The sequence below is a fragment of the Peromyscus maniculatus genome, chromosome 11 (genome assembly GCF_049852395.1).
Source record: "Peromyscus maniculatus bairdii isolate BWxNUB_F1_BW_parent chromosome 11, HU_Pman_BW_mat_3.1, whole genome shotgun sequence".
Taxonomy (NCBI): Eukaryota; Metazoa; Chordata; class Mammalia; order Rodentia; family Cricetidae; genus Peromyscus; species Peromyscus maniculatus.
In genome coordinates, this window is record NC_134862.1 from 28,735,486 (window position 1) to 28,759,813 (window position 24,328).

The 24,328-nt window shown below is 52.5% G+C and overlaps 1 protein-coding gene and 1 long non-coding RNA gene across 2 annotated transcripts in view; one reads left to right on the plus strand and one right to left on the minus strand.

Moving 5' to 3' along the window:
• The window catches only part of Gli2 (GLI family zinc finger 2), a 239,491-nt gene that overhangs the window by 114,950 nt on the left and 100,213 nt on the right, over positions 1 to 24,328 (minus strand). The gene's annotated exons all lie outside the window — the stretch shown is intronic.
• On the plus strand, positions 13,712 to 14,435 carry LOC143267764 (uncharacterized). Its single transcript, XR_013043193.1, has 2 exons — positions 13,712 to 13,976; positions 14,156 to 14,435. It is a non-coding gene; the product is annotated as an uncharacterized LOC143267764 (long non-coding RNA).

Below are 24,328 nucleotides of genomic sequence, written 5' to 3' on the forward strand. Positions count from 1 at the left end.
ACCTCAGCCAAGCGAAAACGCAGATCCCTTCTTGGGTGGTTCGGCTTGGAAGGACATGGTGGAAGCCACAGAAAGAAAACAAGAGATGGGAAGCAAAGGCCCCGCCTCACAGCGAGAGGGAGGCCCCTTTGGGATGGAGGCTGACGGGTCAGGGGGCCTCTGTCCCTTCCCTTTGGAGTGAGCACGTGGCACGGGGAGGGGGAGGTGCACACAGACGGTCACGAGCTGGCCTAGAAGCCACCTGCACAGCCGCTGGCCCAGTGAGCCCCAGCTCCGTGGAAGGTGCGCGGTCACCAGGGGTCTGACTTTCATGAATCTTGGGTGCTCCAACATAGAGTTCTTTGGGAAACGTCAGGGTCGGAAGGAGGTTTTATAGGATGGCTCAGAGAGAAAGGGCACTAAGCCCCCAAGGCTAAGGACCCGAGGTCCATCCCCAGGGCACGTGGTGGAAGGAGAAATGACTCCGACAAGCTGTCTTCTGGCCTCCACACGTGCACCGTGGTACATGTGTGCTCCACCACATAAACAGCAAACAGATGTAAGTTTTCAAAAGTAAGGTAGGCTGCCCGCCCTCCATGAAGGTCCCACAGCAAGGGGCTCTCTGCGACTCTATCAGTCTCAGAGACAGGCCTTCTCAAAACGTTAACAGCTAGGTTGGACCCCCTGCATACAGTAGTGACTCTGAGCTGGCTATCTTTGACAAGCTCGGGGTGGTGTAAAGAAATCCCTCGGTGTGAATTCTGGGCATCTCCCCAGAGAAAAAAGTCAAGCCATGTCCGAGGCCCATCCCAGGCAAGCACAGTAGGAGCCACCCTCCAGGATGGCCGAGTCCCACCACTGGACCCAGAGACACCCAGGATGGCCGAGTCCCACCACTAGACCCCGAGACACCAAGGATGGCTGAGTCCCACCACTGGACCCAGAGACACCCAGGATGGCTGAGTCCCACCACTGGGCCCTGAGACACCCAGGATGGCTGAGTCCCACCACTGGGCCCTGAGACACCCAGGATGGCTGAGTCCCACCACTGGGCCCTGAGACACCCAGGATGGCTGAGTCCCACCACTGGACCCAGAGACACCCAGGATGGCCAAGTCCCACCACTGGACCCAGAGACACCCTGGTTCTATGGATCTAGCACAGACTTTGGTCTTAGAGAGCTCACAGAAGGGACAGCAGGTTAGCACGGAGACCAGCAGACATGCCAGGTAACAAAATTAGTCCCCCAGAGGGGGACCACTGTGGCCGACAGCATCCCCACCCCGGCCCTCCCAGGGTCTCCTCTCACAGGCTCAAAGTAGGAGTTCTACACCCAGAACCCTCTCTGCTGCCGCCAAAGCCCACGGAATAACATCTAGGGCTGACCCCAGCCGCAGCTGAGGCCTATCTGCTGCCTCTGCCGCTGCCCGCATACACAGGCCTTCTCACCGCCAAACTGGCTTCCTCCCTCATTCTCAGAAGCCCACAAGAATGCCATCCCACCCAGCCAGGCCCTGCCCATCACTTGGCTCCATCCTCCCCTAGGCCACAGCTTCCCTTGGCTTCCCCTTCCTCAGCCTCTCCCTCTCACGGCCTCCTAATGCTTGCCTTCCCCGGGCCGTTACCGGGGCACATTCGACCCTTCATTTTACTTGGAATTCAGCCTGTCCCTTCTCACAAACCAGCTATTTTCTTGGAGTTCGACATTTTAGAAATCATGATTTAGAGCTCAATGGCATTTATTTCTCCTGTAAAAATAATGCAGCCACGGGTAGGTTTCCAGGGCAGACCACAGGCATCAGGTATCTGCAGTATGGCTGAGCCCTTGCCTGGGTTCACTCTGAGCTTCCTCTTTAAAAATATAATACTGGGGAGCTGGGGACTGGATACACCAGTGCGAGGACCTGAGTTTGATGCTCAAGAACCCACATGAAAAAAGCCAGGTGTGGCAACGCCGCACACCTGTGATCTCAGCTCCGCACATGCCCCAGTTATCTGGGGAGGGAAACTCTGAGAAAATGTCTCCACTAGCTTGGCCTGTAGACAAGCCTGTGGTACGTTTCCTTGCTTGATGTGGGCTGTCTCGTCTCATCTTATAAAACCTAGCACTGTAGGTTTTAGAAGAAAGCAGGCTGAGCAAGCCAGGAGGAGCAAGGCAGTTAGCAGAACTCCTCCATGGAACTCTACATCAGCTCCTGCCTCCAGGGTCCTGCCCTGACTTCTCTGGATGATGGACTGTTACCTGGAAGTGCAAGATGAAATAAACTCTTTTTTCTCCCAAGTTTCGGTCACGTGTTTTATCGCAGCAACTGAAACCCAAACTAAGACAGGGCACGAGGGAGGAAGAGAGAGGTGGGTCCCTGGGGCTCACTGGCTGGACAATCTAACCTACTTGGAAAGCCAATGAGGCCTGTCTCAAAAAGGACAATGTGAATGTCACCTGAGGAGCAACATCTGAGATGGTTGTCTGACCTCTACATGCACACCTGTGCACACACATATGCATATGTACTACATACATAGTCACACAAACAATACAGAACCAGTCACTATGCAGGCAGGACACTCTTGAGTATTGGGGTGTAACACCATAAGCTAGACATTGATGAAGCCGTGCCCATGTGCAAAATAACTACTGTCATAAAAACAGAGGGGCCATGATGGGCCATGTGACCAAAGGGGTCACCTGAGGATATTGCCAGGAAGAAGGAGGCACTGACTGGGTCAGGTGCCCTCCACCAGAGCTAACACAGGCACTGGCTAGAACCAGATGGGCTGGGGGCACTTGAAGCAGCAGGTTACGCCAGAGAAATAGCCAGAATCTCTACTCAAGGGAAGTCAGAGTGAGCCTCACTTCCAAGGCTCCTCCAGAACCATCAGCAGGCCTACGGTCTCCTTCTGGTCTGCAGCCCACGGCAGGAAGAGCCCGATTTTTAACAAGGTCAAGTTACAAGTGGTTCAAACTGCACCCTCCAGTGTGCCAACATCCCAATCTCGGAATCCTACAAAGTAGATGCTTTTAACCTAGCTGAAGGTCCAGATTTTCTCAGTTAAAAAAAGTGGAGCAGACAGCAGCCACTCTTCCGCTCCCCTGGACTCTTGAAACACGTTCCTTGGGCTGGCAAGGTGCTGGGGGGGGGCACTAGCTGGATCCCCAGGACCCATGTGGTAGAGCACACACACACACACACACACACACACACACACACACACACTTCCACCTGTGTGTTAAGGGCTCGGCTCAGGGTGGACATGAAAGAAGGGCTTCTAACTCTTAGAATGGCACTCAGGTGCCTGCATAGTGTACAGATGAGGACACAGGGATGCTTGGAATTGCGTGTATGTGCCGGCATGAGGAAACCAGAATTTGCTGTCGGGTGTCTTCCTAAATCAACCACTTCTCTACCTTAGTTTTTGAGACAGTGTCTCTCCTTGTTGAGCCCGGAGCTCTCCACTTGGCTAGACTGGCTGGCCGGTCCTCTTGTCTCTACCCTCCAGCTCTAAGATTACAGGCATGCACCACCACATCTGGCTTTTTATGTGGGTGCTGGGGATCCGAACTCACGCCCACATGCTTGAGCAGCAAGCTCCACCCACTGAGTCACCTCTCTAGCCCGGAGTTGTTTTTGTTTCAACTCAACTGTGCAGCTCTCAAATATGAACTCTGGAGATGACAGGGTCGGCATGGCGGTGTCGAAAGGCGGCACACTTGTGCAGCAGGTCTCGGGGAGCCTTGCTGGCCTAACCCAGGTGCCTGCTTCATTCAGCCTGTGTGTCTCCACTGGGAAGCAATGGGAATTAGAGACTCCCACATGGAGACTGTGTCACCCCTTCCTTGGCGGTTGCACACGCCTGGGTCCCTCCTCCCCATCTGGGGTGACTCACCCCTCAGATGTATAATGAATCAGGCACTTGCTCATTAATAAAAAATGACAAGCGATCGTCTTCATTGAAATCTGCCGAGCAGCCAGCGCCTGCAGATACATCCTGCTCAGCTCTGCAGTTCCGCGTCGGTCAGGTGGTAATGAGTCCAGGAGGGGAGCCAGCCAGCGCCAAGCCCAGCGCTTACTGAGCAGGCGGGGAGCCACCTTTCCTCAGCGGGTGGCCCGTGGCCTGCAGGTCTAGCAGAGAGATGCCTTTTTCATCTGTTTTAACAAAAGGGCTTGGCTCAGCAGGCCTGGGCCTGGAGAGGTCAGGAAGGCAGGAGGAACTCATTCTCTCTGTGACAGTCAGTGAACCACTACATCCATCCACACACCTCAGGAGGGCCGGGCACAGACTAGACTCGCTTCCCTATTTTCTTTGTGTTTGAGAGTGAGCCAAGGACGCTGGGGAGATGGTGGGTAAGTGGCTTGCCCTGCAAGTGTAAGGACCTGAGTTCGGATCCCCAAAACCCACAGAAAGTCAGATGTGGAAGTTGCATGTCTGTTTCCCAATGCTTCCTATAGCAAATGGGAAGCAGAAGCAGGAGAGGCCCTAGAGGCTCCCAGGGCACTGTGCTGGCATACACAGCGGTGACCAAGAGCCCATATCTCAAAGGGACATTGGAGGTTTGTCCTCCAGTGTGAGAGGCCAGCCTTCAGACCTCCTATCTCCCGCTCGCCAGCACCCAGGGACAGAAGTCCTGGCCAAGGGCAATGTCACCACAGGTACCTCCACAGAGCCACCAGGACCCTGCTTCTCCCAGCAGCCACGGCTTGTTCTCTCCGGAGTTGCAAGAGGACAGGCATCCCTTGATGGGATTTAGCCTTCTCTCCCAGGACCCTCAGGATTCCTTATCTTGTAAATGGATAAGGAGGCCTCCCTGATAGAGAAGCTGAAATAAGCCCTGGCCCTGTGATTGCGCAATAATTGGCCACTGTGACCAGCAGTGTTTAAAGGTCTGGTGGTGACAGACAGGCCTCATCCTTCTCAAGCCACTTTTCGTCTATTTTGTCCGTCCGTCCGTCCCCTCACAGTTGTGTGCAGGGGTTGTACCAGAAGCTGTCGTGAGTTATCTGAATGTCTCAATTCCTTCACTGGGTCTCCTCTTGTTGCCCCATGTTGTGGAGATCCTGCAGCTTTGGGTCTGCAGGACCGGTCCCTTCACGTGAGCCCGTATGCTAACCCTCCTACCTGTGAAGCGGAGTGATCCAGATGCCTGAGCCAGACTCATTCCTCACCCCACTAAGTCTCTTACTTGGGCCACCCCTCGGTGCTCCAGAGCCTTCTACAACTCCCTATTGACAATGAAGCCAGGACCAGGCTCCCATAATGCTTACACAATGCTTTTCCTCACAGGAGCCTTCTCCAGCGTGAACAAGTGACCAACGGGTCCTTCATGCACTTTGAACCAACAGGTGCTTAAAATGCTCTTCTGGCCTGGGGGTTTGGTTTGGGGGAGGGTGAAGAGGAGGAGGGGGTGTGTCCTATGATGCTCTGCCATTATCCTTCAAGCTAGCCATTCTCCCACAGTGGTCCTGATGGTAGCCAAGCCACTTTAGCTACTCCTGAGGCCTGACTCCCAAGATGCTAACTGAGGGTCAATTCTCTAGGGGCTCTTGGAGCTTCTGAAATGGATGCTGGCAGCCAGCTCGAGTGCAGCCAGCTCTGGAGCCTAGCCTGGGTATTTCAGAAGTGACAGTGACACAGAGAGAGGGACTGTGGAGATAGACATGGAAGGACCCATGTTAGATAAGCTGGGACCTGAGGGACTCCGGGAGTAGACAGGATGGGGCGGAGAGTGGGCTTCTGTGCGTTCAGAACTATTTACATCAGTGCTACGGAGTCTTTATAACTTAAAATTACTTTAGATTTTAATCTGGTTTATGATCAATGTGTGTGATGGGAGGGGCATGTGATGCGCACTGCGGAGGTCACAGGATGACTCTTTGGAGTTTCCTCTCTAACCTTTAGGTGGTTCTAGGGACAGAGCTCAGGCCATTACACTTGCTGGATGAGTGCCGTGTGTTTTCCATGCTGAGCCGTCTGTTCCAGCTCTCTCTCTTTTTTTTTAAACTTCTTTTTAATTTATTCTTTGTGTCTTCCACATCATACATCTCGATCCCATTCATTCTGCATTCATCTGCCCTTGCTGCTAACCTCCAATAAAATTTAAGAGAAAAAAGAAAAGAAAAAAAGGGAGGGGGGAATCTCATCATGAAAGCTGTAGTCTGACATAGTAAGTGACGTAGTAAACCTTTTGTCCACGTATCTTTACTTGCAGGTGTTCATTGCAGAGTCACTGGTCAGGTTCGAGGCCTCTGGTGTCTGCTACACTATCAGTGCTGGGCCTTCATGGGACTCCTCTTGGCTATCCTGCTGTTGACCTGTGTCTTGGAGATCCTGCAGCTTTGGGTCTGCAGGATCCGTCTCTTCATGTGCTCCAGCAGATCATAGGTGGGGTGGATGTTGGGGTGGGCCAACTCATAGCCCTGGTTCTGGGCCTGGGCAGGGTTGGTCAGCCTGCTAGCTCTCCTTGGTCCTCACCGCCAGGGTGAGCCCTCCTTCATTGCCTTGGTGAGTTTACCCTTTGCAGGGATGAGCAAGGGGTGGGACCAGTTCTGCTTTCATGGCCCCAGGGTCTGATGGCCCACACCTACACCTTCAGGACCAGCTTTCCTGTTTCTTTTTTGCCCAGACATACATGACATAAGGGCCACTCTCCCAGGTGCTGCAGCTGATGAGGGGCAGGTCTAGCTCTCCCACTTTCTTTTTAAAGACAGGGTCTTACTCTACGTCCCTGGCTGACCTGGAACTCACCATATAGCCCAGTCTGGCCTCAAACTTGCAGAAATCCCAGTCTCCTGCCTCAGCCCCCAAATGCTGAAATATAAGATAAGTGCTTTACAAAGGGGAGTTTTATTGTATTACATTTATTTATTTGGAAGGGGGGGTGGATATGAAGGTCAGAGGACACTTGTAGGTTTTGGTTCTCTTCTATCATACGGATCCAGAAACTCTAATTCAGGTCCTTGGGCTCGGCAGCAAGTGCATTCACCCACTGAGCCAGCTCATCAGCTCCTCCTAGAACTTTCTAGTGACAGAAGGGAATTCACTTGTAGTGGGGCACTGTAAGGCTGAGCTGTACTCCCTCAACACAGCTTCCTTGTTCTGGTATCCTACAAGGAAAGGGTCAGTGTGGATGCCATTGACGTCACAAGACAGAAATGATGCAGCAGGCTGAGCTGAATGCAGAGCTCCACCCTGTGCCAAAGGCCCCGCCGTGTCTCATCCATCCATGGGTATTTGGGGAATCCTGTGGTCAAGTTCCAGACAAGAGCAAATGCCAGCAGAAGCGGAGCCCTGGACAATTTCCTCCAGAAGACTACCGAGGAAAGTCCTGAGTTAGGATGTAGCTCAGTTAGTAGAGCGCTTGCCGAGCATTCCTGAAGCCCTAGGTTCAATCCCCAACATCTTATAAACCAGGCATGAGTATGCACGCTCGCAATCTCAGCACTCAAGGGTTTGGGGAAGGGGATCGGAAGTTCCTCCTTAGCTAAGTAAAGAATTTGGAGCCAGCCTTGGCTACATGAGACAAGAAAGGGGGTGGGGTGGGGATATCTTGTTAATGAATATAATTCCAGCACTTGGGGGGTAGAAGCAGAAGAGTCAGAAGTTTAAGGTTATCCTTGGGCTGATTTGAGTCTATCCTGGGCTACATTAAGACACAATGAAAGGAGAGGAGGGGAAAAGAGAAGAGAGGGGAGCAGAGGAGAGGGAAGGGAAGGGGAGGGGAGGGGAGAGCCAGGGGAGGAGAGGGAGGAGAGGAGAGAAAAGGAGAGGAGAGGAGAGGAGAGGAGAGGAGAGGAGAGGAGAGGAGAGGAGAGGAGAGGAGAGGAGAGGAGAGGAGAGGAGAGGAGAGGAGAAAGTCTTGGTGATGTTCCCTCAGCCAGGACTTCTTAGGTACAGAAAGGCATGCCCAGCCCTGAGGTGCTTCCAGAAGGCCTGCTTTAGGATTAGGCCCCTCGCCAGGACGAGCACATCATGGTCCCGCCACAGCCTGGTTAGCTCGGGCAGGAGACAGCACATTGCAAAACCTTGGCCCCAGGGGGTGGAGTTTGCCCTAGATTAAGAAACACTTTCCAAATGAGATAATTATTTAATAGGTAATAAATGCAGTCGGGGAGACAGTGGTGGGAATTCAGTTGACTAAATGCCTGTGGCCCCCAGCACCGGGCACCCCCTGGAGTCCAGCCTGCTGCGCTCACCTCCTGCTATCTCCTTGTGCTCGGCGGACTTTCACGGGCCCTGTGAGTTGACAACTAGCCATCTGGTCACTCAGCTACAGAACCCAAGTTAACAGGGCCACAGCAAGGCATCTGCCATGCTACCTGCCTGCGGCCCAGTGGGTTATCTTTTATGTTGTCCCTCCCTGGAGACTTGGGGCCCAGTGACCCATGGGGTGATCCAGGAGAGAACAGAAGCCAGAAGCTGCTTTTGCTGTTCACCTGCCCTGTCCTGGCTTAGGTGACCTTGTCCTGGCAAGAATTGTGTGGCTTGGCTGGGTCCATCTAAACAAGGTGGCCCTGAAGCACCTTCACACCAATGGATGTGAGCGGAGGGGAAGGGAACCATCACCTACTGACCAACCACACGCCAGGTACCAAAGGAGCATCTGCCACAGCACTGCACCATGCGGATAACTTTCTATGTTGTTTCATGGCAAATAAAGACACTGAGAGTCAGAGGTCAAATGACTTGTTCCCAGGTCACAGAGATGGCACCAGCCCCAGAAAGCAATCCTATCCTTCTTTGGCTGTATCACACGCAACTCTCTCTTCCCCCCACCCTAGACCCACACCAGACATTCTCCAGCAACTTTACTATTGGCCCGAGAAAGATGTTCGGAGTGACATCCTCAAATGAAGCTTCAAGAAAAGCATACGGAATTAGAAGCAGCCGTGACTCGGGGTCAAGGAGCTGGCAGTCGCCAAGAGAGTCACGAAGAGGGACAAGAAGACTCACGGGAAAGTAGTCTGAAGGGCCAGGAGCCAGTATTTGTGTGTGTGTGTGTGTGTGTGTGTGTGTGTGTGTGTGTGTGTGTGTCTGTGTGTGTGTGTGTGTGTGTGTGTGTGTGTGTGTGTGTGTGTGTGTGTGTGTGCTCATGCATGCATGTGTTTTAAAAAGGGAGGGGCAGGGAGAGGGAAAGAGAATGGAGATCAGAAAAAAGTGAGGGGATGTCAGGCATGGTGGCTCACACCTCCGATCCCAGCATTTAGGGCAAGGGTAGAGGAAGGAAGAAGGGGTGGCTGGTGTGGCAGAAACTACCCTGAGAAACCACCTGGATGAGAAGCGGTGATGACATAGAAGGCAGCCAACAAAGAGAAGCGCGTTAGACCAGCGAGTGGGTAGATGAGTGGGTGGAAGAATGGTGGGCGGGTGGATGGATGGATGGGTGGGTGGGTGGGTGGGTGGGTGGGTGGATGGGTGGGTGGATAAATGGGCATATTAGTGGATGGCTGGGAAGGTAAGTGGGGGGCAAGCAGATGGGGAGTGAGTAGGAGAGCGGGTGAGCATACGCTGGGTGACTGGCTGGGGGTAGACAGAAGGACTGACGTTCTCTAGTGTAGCACTTCTCGGCCCAGCTCCCACCTCACTCCTCTCGGTCCTCTAGCCCAGCCCTTTCAGGTCTCCCTGGTCCAGTGCTCCTTCGGGATCACTGAAAGGAGAGAACAGCTTGGCGGGCCCTGGAACACAGTCCCACCGCACTAGAGTGCATTATGGAATCCACCCTCCCTCCCCAACAGGCTCTGGGCTAGCACGGTGGGGACCCACAGTATGAACTTCTGGTCCTGGCTCTCCCTTCCTGCCTTTTCCAAGCCCCCAGCCTACGCCGTTATTACCCCAGCCTGTTCAGGCAGCTCCCGCCTTGATAGAAATCAAAGGACCTCTGGGCCCACTTCTATCAGAGCGTTCCTGCTCCCTCCAGGCCTGAGTGTGAGCCAGGCACACCCACCCACAGGCCATCAGTGGCCCATGCGTTTGGATTTCAACCACCCTCTGGAAAGCAGGGTAGCCTAGAAGGGGTCAGGCAGGTGTAATAACCAGACAGGGGTGCTCAGAATGGCAATCCATAGGGCTCTGGGTTTCTGGATGCTTCGGGTGCTCTAGAGGTGTCCATGGGCAGTTGCGCTTGTTCCCTGACACCGTAAGTGGTACTAGGCCAATCTGGGCCCAGCACGATCTAAAGGCATGTGAGAGCTAGGGCCCCGGGTGGTCGATAGTAGAAAGCAGCACACAGCTCCAAGTCTCTGTCTCTCTCCGGGGAGATCTCTCTCCCTGCCTCCCATCCTGCCTCCCACCCAGAGGCACTCAGCCCAACCTGGACTCCCAGACTGGGCTCCTGCATATGAGTACGGGATTGGACCACCATGGATGGTGAGTTCAGCAGCATTCCCAGCTCTGACTGCAGGAAGCCAGCAGGCCACAGGGAACAAGAAGGGTAAAGAGGGCCCCCAGCTGCTCTGGCAGGCCTGCAAGGCAGCGAAGAAGTCAGGAAGGACACAGGCTCTGAGGGGAGTGGCCCAGGTCAAGCTCCGGCAACACCAGCCTGTGCTGTGGATGTGTGCTCTGATTGATTGATAAATAAAATGCTGATTGGCCAGTAGCCAGGCAGGAAGTATAGTGTAGGCGGGATGAGCAGAGAGGAGGATTCTGGGAAGTGGAAGGCTGAATCAGGGGATGCTGCCAGCTGCCGCCATAAGAAGTTAGATGTAAAGCACAGGTAAGCCACGAGCCACATGGCAACTTACAGATTAATAGATATGGATTAATTTAAGATATAAGAACTAGATAGGGCCGGGCGGTGGTGGCGCACGCCTTTAATCCCATCACTCGGGAGGCAGAGGCAGGCGGATCTTTGTGAGTTCGAGGCCAGCCTGGGCTACCAAGTGAGTTCCAGGAAAGGCGCAAAGCTACACAGAGAAACCCTGTCTCAAAAAACCAGAAAAAAAAAAAAAAAAAAAGGAAGAAGCCTCAGCCATTAGGCCAAACAGTTTAAATAATATAAGCGTCTGTGTGTGTATCTGGGTCTGAGTGGCTGCGGGTCCGGGCGGGAATGGAGAAAACTCCAGCAACAAGCCTGTGTAGGTAGTGTGCCTCCCTGAGCCTTGACTCCCTTTCCTGCCCTCTCCCCCAACCCCTTCAGACAGGTCTCAAGATAAGCATCCCAGGGTTGCCTAGAACTCACTACAAACCCAAGGATAACCTTGAACTTCTGGTCCTCTTGCCGGGCCTCCTGAGTGCTAGGGTGACCACATGTACTGCCATACCTGGTTTTCCTGCACTGCCAGGGATCGAACCCAAGGCTTCACACGTTCTCAATGAGCACCCTACCCACTGGCCACATCCCCAGCTCTCCACTTCCCCTTTGCAAACAGGCAAGAACCATGCTATTAACAAACGGCCTGGAAAAACTCAGCTGCCGGGCTCAAAGCAGGCTCTGTGCAGATGGGGCCTGCCAGCGTCTTAAAGGAAACACTTGCCTTTCCTGAACACATTCGATGTCCCGAGTGTGCCTTAGTGAGTGGTTCAGCACAGTAGTTAAGGAGAGCTGTCTCCGGGCAGACAGCCACGCTGAGAGCACTAATTCAGCAGTGGGACCCCAGGCTGGTCATATAACCCCTCTAGCCTCTCTTCTCCTGTCCATACAACGAGGGATCATGGGATTGTTTTCTAGAACTATCAGGACAGAATAAGCGAACACAGTTCTTGAACTCCATGAAAGGCCAGCTCCCAGCATGCCTTTGTTTTTGAGACAGTCTTATGTAGCTCAAGCTGGCCTCCAACTGCCTCTACCCGCTCAGTGTTGGGGTTCTGAGAGACCCTCGCTCTTCTGAGGGCACCATCTACACTGGGTCTTTCTGTTGCAGCATCCCTGTCAATCACTCCTGTGAGCTGTCAGTCATTCTGAGCTGGCATACCTAGGAGCCTGTGTGTCTCTGCCCATCTACTCGGTTAGCAATGACTCTGGCCCCTTGGATAGTTGAAGGATTCTGGGTCCTCCCCAGATGACCTCAAGGGGAGCTTACTCTGTGTGGGTGAACAGCATTGCCCCACCCAGACCATAAACCACCCGGCCCCAGCACTAGGTGAATCTTAGGCCCTTCCCTCCTGGTCAAGAGCCAACAAAGTCAAACAGTATCAGCAGCACCCAAAGTTGGCAGAAACACCAACTTGCCTGGTCCTGGTCCTGCGGAGTCAGGACGCAGCACAGGTCCCATGTTTAATAAGCCTTGTGGGGGTTGGGACGCTGGCACAATTGGTAAAGCACCTGTCCTGTCACGTGCAATAGTTTCCTTAACGCTCCTGTGACGAAGCGACCTGACCCAAAGCTACCTGGGTTTGTGTTAGCTTACAGTTCCAGGTTCCAGTCATCACTGCAGGACATCAAGGCAGCTAGTCATAGCACACCCAGAGTCGAGAGCAGAGTCAAACCGGCGCACCCAGGTTGCCAGCTTGCAACTCTGTCAGTACCCTTTGCTCTTTTAGACCAGGGCTCCCCAACAGGGAATGATACTGCCCACAGTGTCTTCTTACATCAATTAACATGCAAGATAATACCACACAGACATGCCCATAGGCCAACCTGTTCTAGAGAACTGCTTAATTGAAACTCTCCTTCCAGGTGCCTGGAGTTGGCTAAGTCAAGTTGACAGTTAATATTAACCAGCAAACCCTGTAAACATGAGGATATGTGTTATGACCCCCAGAACCCATGTACAAAAATCAGGCATGGTGGTGCATGCTTCTAACCCCTGGTGGAGACAGGTGGATACCTGTGGCTTGCTAGCTGGCCAGACAAGCAGAGTCAAGGAGCTCTGGGTTCAGTGGGAGATACTGTCTTGAAACTCAAGGTAAAAAGTGATTGAGGAAGACACCTGATTTTGACCCCTGGCCTCCACGTGTAGGTAACATGTGTGTGCACATAATGTATGACTGTACATACACACACACCAAAAATCTGCCATTCCAGGCTGGCTCCTGCAGGCTGGCCGTAGTGCTCTGGGCATGCAGACTGAAGCCTAGCTCCAACCAGGCTCAAGCTGTAGCAGAAAGTTCCACCCAGAGCCAGGGTAGAACAGAGACATGGAGTTGTCCGCCTGAGACCCCACCTCCTCTTCTCTGTCTCTCCCAGGCCTCGGTCACTGCGGCCAGAAGGCATCCATTTCTCAGACCCAAGTCCCCAGAATCTGGCCTGGCCAGGCTACCCCCTGCTCTTGGTAGCCTGAGGTCAGTCTCACGCTTTCTACCCGGCTGCTCTGAGCTTGGACTATCTGACATTCCCTGTACCCTCGGGCATCTCTAAGGGGCGTCCTTTACCCAGTCAGTCCCTGTTTCCATTTGGGGAAGTCTGTACCAAGCCTCTCTGAGAGCCAGCAACTGACCTGCACAGAGCCCCCGTCAGAGTGACTTGCCCAAGGACACACGTCACCACCCATGTTCCCTGTGCTTCCTCCCTTGGCAGGCTCACAGTCTCCGCCCTCATACCTTCTCTCCTGACTCCCCCCTCCACCACCTCCTCCTCCACCACCACCCCAAAAGTGGGATGCAGCATCTAGACCATCCTTGCCTCCAAGAGCTAGGGCAGTATCCAAGACATAGGACACAGTGAGTGGATGCTGACTGGCTGTTCAGTTAGAGGGTGATGGTCCTGCTGACCTATCAAGACACAGAGGACACTGAGAGCTGGTGACAACTCAAGAATCACAGGGGTGTTTGCCACCCACACCAAAGGAATGGGGCTCTAAGGTGTCACTGGTATTCCAAGCCAAAGGAATGAGCCCATAATGGTGGAATTCTAGGCTTCAGCTCCAAATGTGCTGGGGAGGCAAGAGAGGTGCCTGTGGGCACAGAAGCCATGCTCAAGCCAGCGACAGGAAAAACTGCCTGCTCTGTCCAAGCATGGGCAGCTTGCCACGGGCCCTGGTTCTGAGTGCCATCTCTCAAGTACTCATCCCTTGGTCCTGTCTAGCTCTGCTGGTTCACACACGTGTCATGAGCGTCTGGACGACTAGGTAAGTGGTTGTCCATGTCCCAGCACCTTTTCTAGTCTGACATGGCCCCACCCTGGCCCAGCCTCACCAAGAGGGCTCAGGGGGCATGGGGACCAGCCCTCAGTGTCTCTGTGATTTTCCAAAACCTGAACAGAAACTCTCCATGTTCCAATCCATCCTTCTCTCTGGACCCCCCACAGAACCCCAAGCTTGGGACCTGTGACCTGCGACCTTCAGCAGCTGTCCTTGAGGCTCCAGGGCTCTGGTACTCTAATCCCAAGCCTGTCAACCCCCCTAACAGACTGAGTCGACTCCTGCTAGGCCTCAGCTACCCCCTGAGCACGGAGCTAAAAGTTTCCATCCCCTGCACACAGCTTCCAACAGCTGGCTCATCTTTACTGACATCTGGACGCCCCTAAGATGTGACCTCGGCAGATGGCCCCTCCCCCTCCTGCTGGACAAGCTTGGGCGGTTCTCTGAGTTCCTGATTGTCCTCATATCATTTCTGTTGCTGTGATCAAATGCTCTCCCAAAAGCCACTTGCAGGAGATAGGGTTCGTTATAGCTCAAAATTCCAGGTTACGGTCATCGAGGCAGCAGGGGGAAGCAGCCAGCTACATGTGACCCGGTCAAGAGTGGGGAGAAATGTATCCGTGTCTGCTGCTCAGCTCACTTTCCCCACGCTTACACAGGCTAGGACCCCAACTCAGGGAATGGTGCCGCTCCCAGGGCGCTGGGTCCTCCCACAGCAGTTATGATAATCAGGACAATGCCCATAGGCCAACCTGATCCAGACAACCCCTCACTGAGACTCACTTCAAGGTGATTGTACATTGTGTCCAGCTGACTGTGAGAACTACCACACCTCCCCAGAACCCCTACACCCCAGCTCACGAGGCTCTCACATTCCAGCAGGGCACAGCTCCTGAGGACTGTCCCACGCCTGGCTCTGTCCCCTCTCGCTGACATACCCATTTGAGTGTCCAGTCAGCACAGGTGGTTGTTCTGGAAGCAGGGCCAGCACCGTGTAGCCCAGCAGCCACCATCCAGCTGGCACTTGCTGCCTTCCCCAGTGCTCAAGGACCCTCTGAAGTCCTCTTCCTCGGCTGTGGGCCACACAGTAGGGCAGACAGGACAACAGGTTTCAAAGGCAAATATGTAAGTATCAGATCGAAGTCACAACCTGCGAGACAGCCCAGCGCCGACAGGGTCAAGGCAGCCCACAGCTCCCGGAGGCGTCAGCCTCATACATCCAAATATAAAATAAGTAAAACCAACAGAGCAAAAGAACAGCATTAGGCAGTCCTTACACGAGAAGCCGTCTAACTCAGTCTGGCTGGGCTCCCTTAAGATGACCAACAGGCCCACGGTGCCAAGAGCACCAGGAGCAGGTTAAAACTCACAGAGCCCGCAGATAGCCTCAAGACCACTCCAACAAGTGCCGCACCCCGAGTTCTCTCGTGTGTGTGTGTGTGTGTGTGTGTGTGTGTGTGTGTGTGTGTGTGTGTGTAGGGGGGGAAGACAGTATGTGAGCATGTACGTTTGTGGAGACGGGTCTGCACAATGGTGGGTGGGCATGCAGAGGCCAGAGGTGGACATCCATTATCTTCTTCATTCACTGAACCTGGAGTCCTAAGACTCGGCAGGACTGGCCAGCAAGCTCCTGGAATCCTCCAGTCTCCGCTCGGGAAGAACCGCTGCACCAGCTGTCTGTGGGCTTGCCAGAGATTCAAAGTCGGGACCTCAGGCTTGCTCAGCAAGCCCTCTACGGACAGAGCCATCGCCCCAACCCCCAACAAGCTGTCGCAAACCGGGGCTTTTCAAGTTGTTCCATTTGGATTTTTATAATTTTTTTGGCTTTAAAGACAAATCTCACCCATCCCACATACGATTAAAAAAGAAACCAAACAGCACAGCAGGATTTATAAATGAAAGATCACTCCCTTCCCAGCAAAGGCAACCACGTCTTAGAAATGTCTCTGAACTGGACTCCTCCGGCAGCCGTCTGATCTGTATAAGGAACACTGTTCCACAGCACGTTTCATTCTTGAGTTTGACACTGACTGGCCTTGCTCCTCCACGCCTCCCACACCTGCAGAATTACAGCGATGCCAGCCCTGGAGCCCCTCCCATCTGGGGGTCTCTGCATGGTCCAAAGGTCAGGCTTGGCCACTGTCCCCTATCCAAGATTCTCCAAGCTGGCAAACTGCTACCGTGCGGTTATTGCCCCTCCCCCTACTTTGCGTGAGACAGTGGTTAGGGAACTGGTAACAAAGACGTGTGATCATAAAGTTTAGTTCCACCCGGCATCATTGAAAGCATCCTTATCTGAATGACGCAGTAGCTTGACTAGGTTTGGCTGGTAATGAGACGGACAGGTTCCCTCTCCCCTGCACCCTGGAGAGCAAGTGAGCAAATTCTGCCACCGCCACCCCCTGCCTGAGATGTACCTGTTCATGTGCATATAAGTGTGTATGGAAATGCATATGTACATATGTGTGTGTGCAGGAATGTGTGCAAGCCTACTCTGCGCATGTGTGTGTGTGTGTGTGTGTGTGTGTGTGTGTGTGTGTGTGTGTGTGAAAGGCTGGCCTTGGGTGTTTTCCTCTATCAGTCTCTATCCTATTTCCTGACACAGGGCCTCTCACTGAACTTGGTTCTCACTAGTTTAGCAAGAGTGGCTGGCCAGTCAGCCCCAGCGATCCCCCTGTCTCTGCCTCCACGGTCCTGAGACCATAGGTGTATTCTACTGACCATGGCTTTTCATGTGAGTCCTGGGGACCACACTCGGGTCCCCAGCCCCAAGTTCACAGCCTTGATCCGTCCACTGCTGCTTCCCAGCTGAGCCTTCTGCCTCTGTAGACAAGCTTTTAGTCTGTTCTCCCTCCTTCAGAAGTTTTTCGAAATATTACTTTATTCTTGGTTATTTGAAATTTCACAATTATATTGTTTAAATCATACTTTTTCCCTTCCCTTTAAAGTACTGGGGAGAGTCAGAGCTGTTTTAATGCGAGGTTTTTTATCCTTCTGTTGTGATCAATTCTCTTTTAAGAATTCTTTCATAACCTTCTTCCGTCTGTTTTTCTTGTGTTTCATTAACTCAGACTTTTATGAGTCATAGGATTCATAACTCCCTTTCATGCCCCGCCTTTCCCAACACTCGTTGGGAACGCTGTTCCTGTCTGGTCTTTTTATCCTTCTTCCACAAAATATCCATGAAATCTCACCTTCCCTTTGTTTAATGAGCTTTGTTTCAATCACCATCATCTGAACTAGTTTTTTTAAGTTATTGTTTCGCATACTCTTATTTAGTAACATCCTCTTCTTATTTCAGGCATGTGATGCTTTCTAGTACCTCCTGGGATATCAACACTGATGTTTTCATTTCCTTCTTTTGTTGTTTGTTTTGAGACAAAGTCACATTTAAGCCCATTTTGGCCTTTCTCTGTACTAAAGGATGACCTTGAATTTCAAATCCTGCCGCTTCAGCCTCCCAAATGCTGAGATTACAGGCAAGAGATAGCATGCCCAGTCTGCCTTGAACCCAGGGCTTCCTGAATTCGAGACAAGCACTCTACAGACTGCCACACTCCCTGCCCTTCGTCTCCTCCCAAGGCCGCTGTTTGAGGACCGTGTTTCCCAGCGGTTTACACAGGCTCGGCTCTCCCACACCCTCAGCTGCCATCTCAGCCTCAGATGTCCATCCCCACAGAAAGAACTTTGGCTGGAACCTTGCCCAGGAGTTTTGCATACAAGTGGGGCTTGTCCAGCAGTAGCCTCAGGGATTCCACTGGGGATCTCTGAGTGCCAGAGAGCTCCAGACTTGGCTCTGTGGCCCAACAACTACAGGATTTGCCTGATAGACTTTTGACTCTACAAGCAGCCCACAAATGTCCATTATGTCACTGTCAACCATCATTGCTATCACCACCACCACCACCATCATTATTAACATCATTAACATCATCACCATCATTATCAACATCATTAACATCATCACCACCATCTTCACCATCACCATTATCAACATCATTAACATAACCATTTCATCATCATCATAATCATCATCATCATCACCATCATCATCACCACCATCACCACCACCACCATCACCACCATCACCATGACCACCACCAGAGAAACACTGAAATTCCATTCACTTCACAGAGATGAGCAAGTAGAAGAGAGATGTCAACAGCCCTTATTTTATTTATACTTTTGTGTGTGTTTGAACATGCGTGTGGCACATGCATATGTGTGCGTGAACATGTGAAGGCCAGACATCAACGTCTGACCTCTTCCTCAATCATTCCCCACCTAATTTTTTGTGTCAGGTCTGTCACTGACCCTGAGGCTCATTGATTCAGTTAGACCACTGGCATCTGGCACTGGGGACCACCCCGTCTTCACCTGGAAGAACTGGGATTGCAGGCACTTGATGCTGGATCCAGCTCTTCTACGTTGGTTCAGGGGATAAGGCTTAGGAGTTTGAACAGTAAGCATTTTACACACCGAGTCATCTCCCTGGCCCAACTTTCTGATTTATATTCTTAAATCTACAGTATAGTGTAAGTAGCACAGGTGTTACCCTCCTAACCACTGCAGAGAACAGCCCACTGGCACCGAATACCTCAACACTATCATGAACCCACGGTCACCATCCATCCCAAGAACCTTTTCATCTCAAACTGAATGTTTGCGCTTATCAGAGATTCTTATCCCCTCTTCCCAGCTCCTGCCAACAGTCATGCTGTCCTTACTTTATGAATATGAGTAGTCTAGGGGTGAATCATCCTGTATCTGAACTCTGGGACTGGTTTATTTCATTGGGCATCATCTGTGTTACGGTGTGTCGGTGTTAACTGTGTTTTTCTGAGTAATACCCCACTCCATGATCATGCAAACTGTTTATCCCTTCACACTTTGCTCATTCAATCCCAAAGTAACGAGAATAACACCTGGACAGTACTGCTCACCTGCCCTTGCCCCAACATGGCCGATGGCCAATCAGCATCTCAGAGATGGCACCCAGTCCCCTCTGCCCCCCTTCCTTCTCTCTTTCTGTCACTTGTCCCGAGGCTCACAGCCCACTTCTCCATCCACATAGGTGGGCTTTCCTGCCAAAGACTAGCTATTTCCAGTAGGAACACAAAGCTACCACCATTTGGAGTAGAAAAAGGCCAAAGAGCCAAGGAGACTTCTTTCTCTACCCATTTTCCTCCCAGCGGCCCTTGCTGCCAGGTCCTTCTTGAAAGTTCCCCAGAATAGACAGGTGATGGGAAACAGTCTCCAGTGTTCATATTCTTGTCTGGATATTCAACCCTCACCCAGGGACTCACAGGTGTGACTGGAGAGATGCTCAGTGGAAAAAGTGCTTGCCACACAAGAGTGAAGACCTGAGTTCAATCCTTGGAACCTAGATAAAGCCAGAGACAGTGACACGTGTCTGTAATGCTGGCAGTCCTGAAGCCAAATGGGAGGTGGAGATAGGCCAATGCCCAGAAGGTCATAGGCCAGCTAGCCTGACCTGCTGTTTTGAACAATAGTGTGGCAGGGAAGGATTAACACCTGAGGCTGTGTTCTGATCTGAACATCACACACACACACACACACACACACACCGGTGGGGAGGAAAGAACAGAGTCAGGAAGCCAGGGCCTTTCTGGAGGAAGCTTACAGCTAGCGTTCCCCCCCACCCCAGCTCTGGGTGGGTGTCTCCAAGCCTGATTAAATGGGGAGTGGGGCTACAGAGTTCTGAACAGCGGAGCCCCCAGTCCAGGCTACTGGTAAAGCCCAGGCCAGAGCAGGGCTCTGTGCCCACGCACTTTCAGCTGGTCGCACCCATCCTGTCCCATCCGACTCCATCCCAGGAGCTGAGAAAAGCATTCTTCCCGAGTTCAGAAGCCAGGAGTATCTGTAGCACTTGCTCAGGTATACACCGCGGTCCAACAAGATGCAGCCTGCATTATTCACGCCTGCTCTCTCCTCCCCAGCTTCTGAGGGAGGCCGCCTTCACGGAGCAGCCCGCTTGCTCACTCCAAAGGGCTGCTCCGAGCTCTGGCCCTGCAGGAGCCTAAGCGCCTGCCATTAATAAAAGATAAACAAGAAGCATTCACCATGGTGACATCTGCTACATGGGCCCCCCAGCAGGTCTCCCCCCTTTCTGGGCTTTGTAGCCCCATGTGGTAGGGAGGAGGGCTTGGCCAGGACCCAGCTGTCTTCTAAGCCTCCATGCAGAGGCCCTGGCCTCAGCTGGATTAAATCAGCCACCTGGCTCAGAACAGGAACCCACCACGGCCACCCCGTCCCCCACGTGGCCCAGTAGGCACTTCTGGGAGCCAGGGTCTCCCGGCTCACGCTAGGGGGGCAATCAGTGTGGTACAGGGCTTCCCAGCCTGACAGGTCCCCCGCCTGTCATCAACCCCACTGGAAGTCTTAGGCCCTGGCAAGCTTGGGAACTGCCAAGGTTCTGTCTCCCTTCCATCACGGGAGGCTCAGGAGGGTACCCTGCATCTTCCAGCCCTGGGCCCACCACCTTCTCCTTGGCTAGCCAGTCATCCATCTCTTTCTTCCTGGTCCCCAAAGGCTCAGTTGTGGGTCTCTTCCTCAGAGCTGTTCCTGGAGATTTTACGCCTGTGTGTCCTTTCCTCCATAGACACATTAAAAAACATCCTTTTACAGGCTGAGGAGATGACTCAGTGAGGAAGTGTTTCCTCTACCAAGAAGGAAGACCCAACTTTGATCCTCAGAACCCATACGACAAGCCAGGTGTGATGGTGTGTGCTTATGATCCCAAGAGCTAGGGGTGGGGGTAAACAGGCAGTCCCCTGGGGCTTAATGGCTTTGTGTCCAGTTGGTGAGCACCAGATCAGCAAGAGATGCTGCCTCCAAAATAAATAAATAAATAAATAAATAAAGAGTGACAGTGCCTGAGGAATGCCAACTAAAGATGTCCTCTAGCCTCCATGTACAAGTGCACACATGTGCATACACACCCACAACCACCATCGCCCGAGAGAGAGAGAGAGAGAGAGAGAGAGAGAGAGAGAGAGAGAGAGAGAGAGAGAGAGAGAGAGAGAGAGACTATACTCTACAATGTCCTGGTTTAAATGGCAGTGACACAAGCTTCTGGACTGGCTGATAGTCACTCATTTGCTTCCAATTCGGCCTACCAAGCCGAACCGAGCGGTCGACACTGTTTACTTGCAGGATCCCCAGGGCCAACCTGAGTGGCTGGGTCAGCCAGGTGTGCCCAGGACTGCCCCAGGACTGCCCTCTGTCCTCAGCAAACCAGGTCAGCTAGCCACCTCTGCTGGTCTTCCTGTCCACACTGAAAACAGTCAAGACTGAATTACCATCACCGGCCTACACACACACACACACACACACACACACACACACACACACACACACACACACACCTGAAGAAGAGCCAAGCCATTGCTAGGAGACGGCATGGCTGCAAGGGCTAGAGACCCTTCATCCTCCTAGCTACCCAGCACTCAGCCATGAGGCCCTCCAGACAGCCAATGAATGACGGGCCTGGGTCCTGCTGGGTCTCTGAGCCAGCTGGGTCTTCCTAAGCCTCCAGTTTCCCACTGTAGCACAGAAAGGGTTATGGGAGCATGTCAAGAGCCATGCTGTGATTCCTTCAGCCTGGACTCTAGCAACAAGGAAAAGTCCTGAATACAACCTGACACATGAGCTACATATTCCAAGGGCCCTGTCCAGGACCTAGCCAGTGAAGAATATTCATAGGCAAACGACCTGTCATGGACAGCTGAGTGTGCACCCTGTGAGGACCTCTGCACACCTTCATACCTACCTATTCCCTGGAGTCCATCAGGAAACCAGGGCCCGAAGAAGCCAATAAAGGCCCTAAGTTCTCTGGTATAGAACAGGTCAAAGCAGAACACGAAACCACCTGGGGCTCCTGGCTGCTATGCACATTGCTTTCTGACACTCCCAGGAGCACCCCACCAGACCCTGGCTACCTAAGACAGGATATCTGAGAAGGGGTGCAGAGACAGCTAACCTGGACAGCTGGGAGAGGAGTCAATGTTCAGGGTGCAGGGTGGGGGGGGGGGGAGGGGGGGCGGGGGACGGGACAGTCTGGGCCTCTCAGCTGGAATGCAGGAGCTCTGATCTGGTTGGCTTCTACAACAAAGAAGGATGGAGACTCTTCTCTCTGAAGCGTCACAGGGAAGCAGCAAGGAGGAGTGAGGCCTCAGCTCACATCGTCCTTTCTTCCCTTCCTTATTCCTTCCTCAGCCTCCTGCGCTTGGCAATTCCAGGTACAGAGCAGGATGCTGAAGAAGTTAGCCTGCTCCTCGCCTTCAGTCACACAGCAGAAGGTGTGTACCAGGCTGCATGGCCCGAGGAGGCAGCATGGAGAACTCATAACCACCAGCTCTAGGAGGTTTAGGGGTCAGGAGGATTGGGGTGTCCCAGAAGGGAATTGCCCCATGAGGTGCAGAATTCTATAAAAAAAAAAAAAAAAATCACGCCGTGTACTTTGTGTGTGCTTCTTGCCTTTATCCCCCGGAGCAGGCACTACACATGTGTGCTACTTTGCTTAGCTTTTTTACATGGATTCTGGGGATCCAGCTCAGGGCCTCCTCGAAAGCACTATGGTGACTGAGCCATCTCTCCAGACCCAGGAAATGAGGCTTACACCCAAGAAGGGCTAGAGTCATTCATCTGTAAGCAAATTAGGCTTAAAGTCATTAGTCAGCTAGAAGAAACACTAGCAAACTGAAACTCGGGGACCACATCTGTCCCCAGCTTGCTTTAATGCCACATGGTCCCCAGTGGATCACAACACACATTCCATGCACTCTCCATGGCAGACAGCTATGACCAAGATCCTGCATGTGGCCTGGAAGGACAAAGACCTACCTACGGCTTTCTGCAGACAAGGACATGGACTGCTGATGTGGACCTAGGGACTGTCCAACACACACGACCAACAACTGGGGCTAGAGCTGGGGAGACATCTCAGTCTGTAAGTCAACTGCCACGCAAGCATGGGGACCTGAGTGTGGGTCTCCAGCACAACGTTAAATCAGGCCACAGTGGCACAAACCTGTAACCCCAGCACTGAGGTAGGTGGAGCTTAGAGGATGGGGACAGAGGCAGGAGGATTTCTGGAGTTCACTGGCTGTAAGCATAGCCAAATAGTGAGCCCCAGGTTCAAGTAAGAGACCCACTCTCAAAAAGCAAGGTGCGAAGTGATTGAGGAAGGCATGGAACATTGGCCTTTGGATTCTACACATGTGTAGACACATGTGCATGCACAAATGCACACAGCCACATGAACACATAGATACAGTACACACACAAGGAACCAGGGATGCTCTGGGACGTCAGAGAAGACCGAAGACCCTGCACAGTGAGCTAAATGCTGAGCTAAAAGGAAATAGAGCTGTCCAGAAGAAGGCCGGGCCTGGGGTCAGGCCAGAACATCTGCAGACCCGCAACTCCTCTCTAGTCAAAAGCCCTTGATAGTCTAAGACCATGGGACAGCAGCTCACAGAGTCATGCCCAACTACAACCTCATTGTATGGAGCTGTAACCAGACAGAGTGTGAGCAGACACTGTCCTCCCTGAGATGCTCTGGCAGAGCCAGGAAAGGTGCAGTGTCTCCATCTGCCTCTCTTCTTACCCCGTGCTCCACTGCTGGGTTGTCATGGACTTAGGACTGTGGTCTGAACAGCCTCTGGGTACAAATACTTGCACCCCAGTAACCCATTGTCAGTTGAAAAGAGAAGTTAAGTGGGAAATTCAAGAAGCCAGGGAGTTGGCACAGTCAGTAAAGTGCTTGCCACCCGAATATGAGGACCCAAGTTCTACCCCTACAACCCATGTGAAAAAGTCATTCATGGTGATACACACTTGGAATCCCAGCTCTGGGGAGACAGAGACAGCTGAGTCCCGGGGGCCCAGGCAGCCTAATCAGTGAGTTCCAAGTCAATGAGAGACCTGTTTCAAAAAGAAGATGGAGGGTACCTTAGAAATGACATTCAGGGTTGACCCCTGGCTGCCACAGTCATGTGACACACACATATGCCTCCAAATACATGAATACATATACATAAGAGAGAAAATACAGTGCACTAAAAATATCCTGCACATACCCTGTGGACTGAACATCTCAGCTCAATATCCAATGTGGAACATCAACTGTTTTCATGACCGAATAGATAGGGCCCAAATAGATCACTAGCCAGGACAATTTCCCAACTCACAATACTAAGTAAGGTTCTACTGACTGCTTATCACTTTCACCCATGTGCAGCTGAATGGGTCAACTGAACCATCATAGGTAGCTGGTTTTGCATATACAAAACGGTGATCGTGGATGTCTGTGTTTC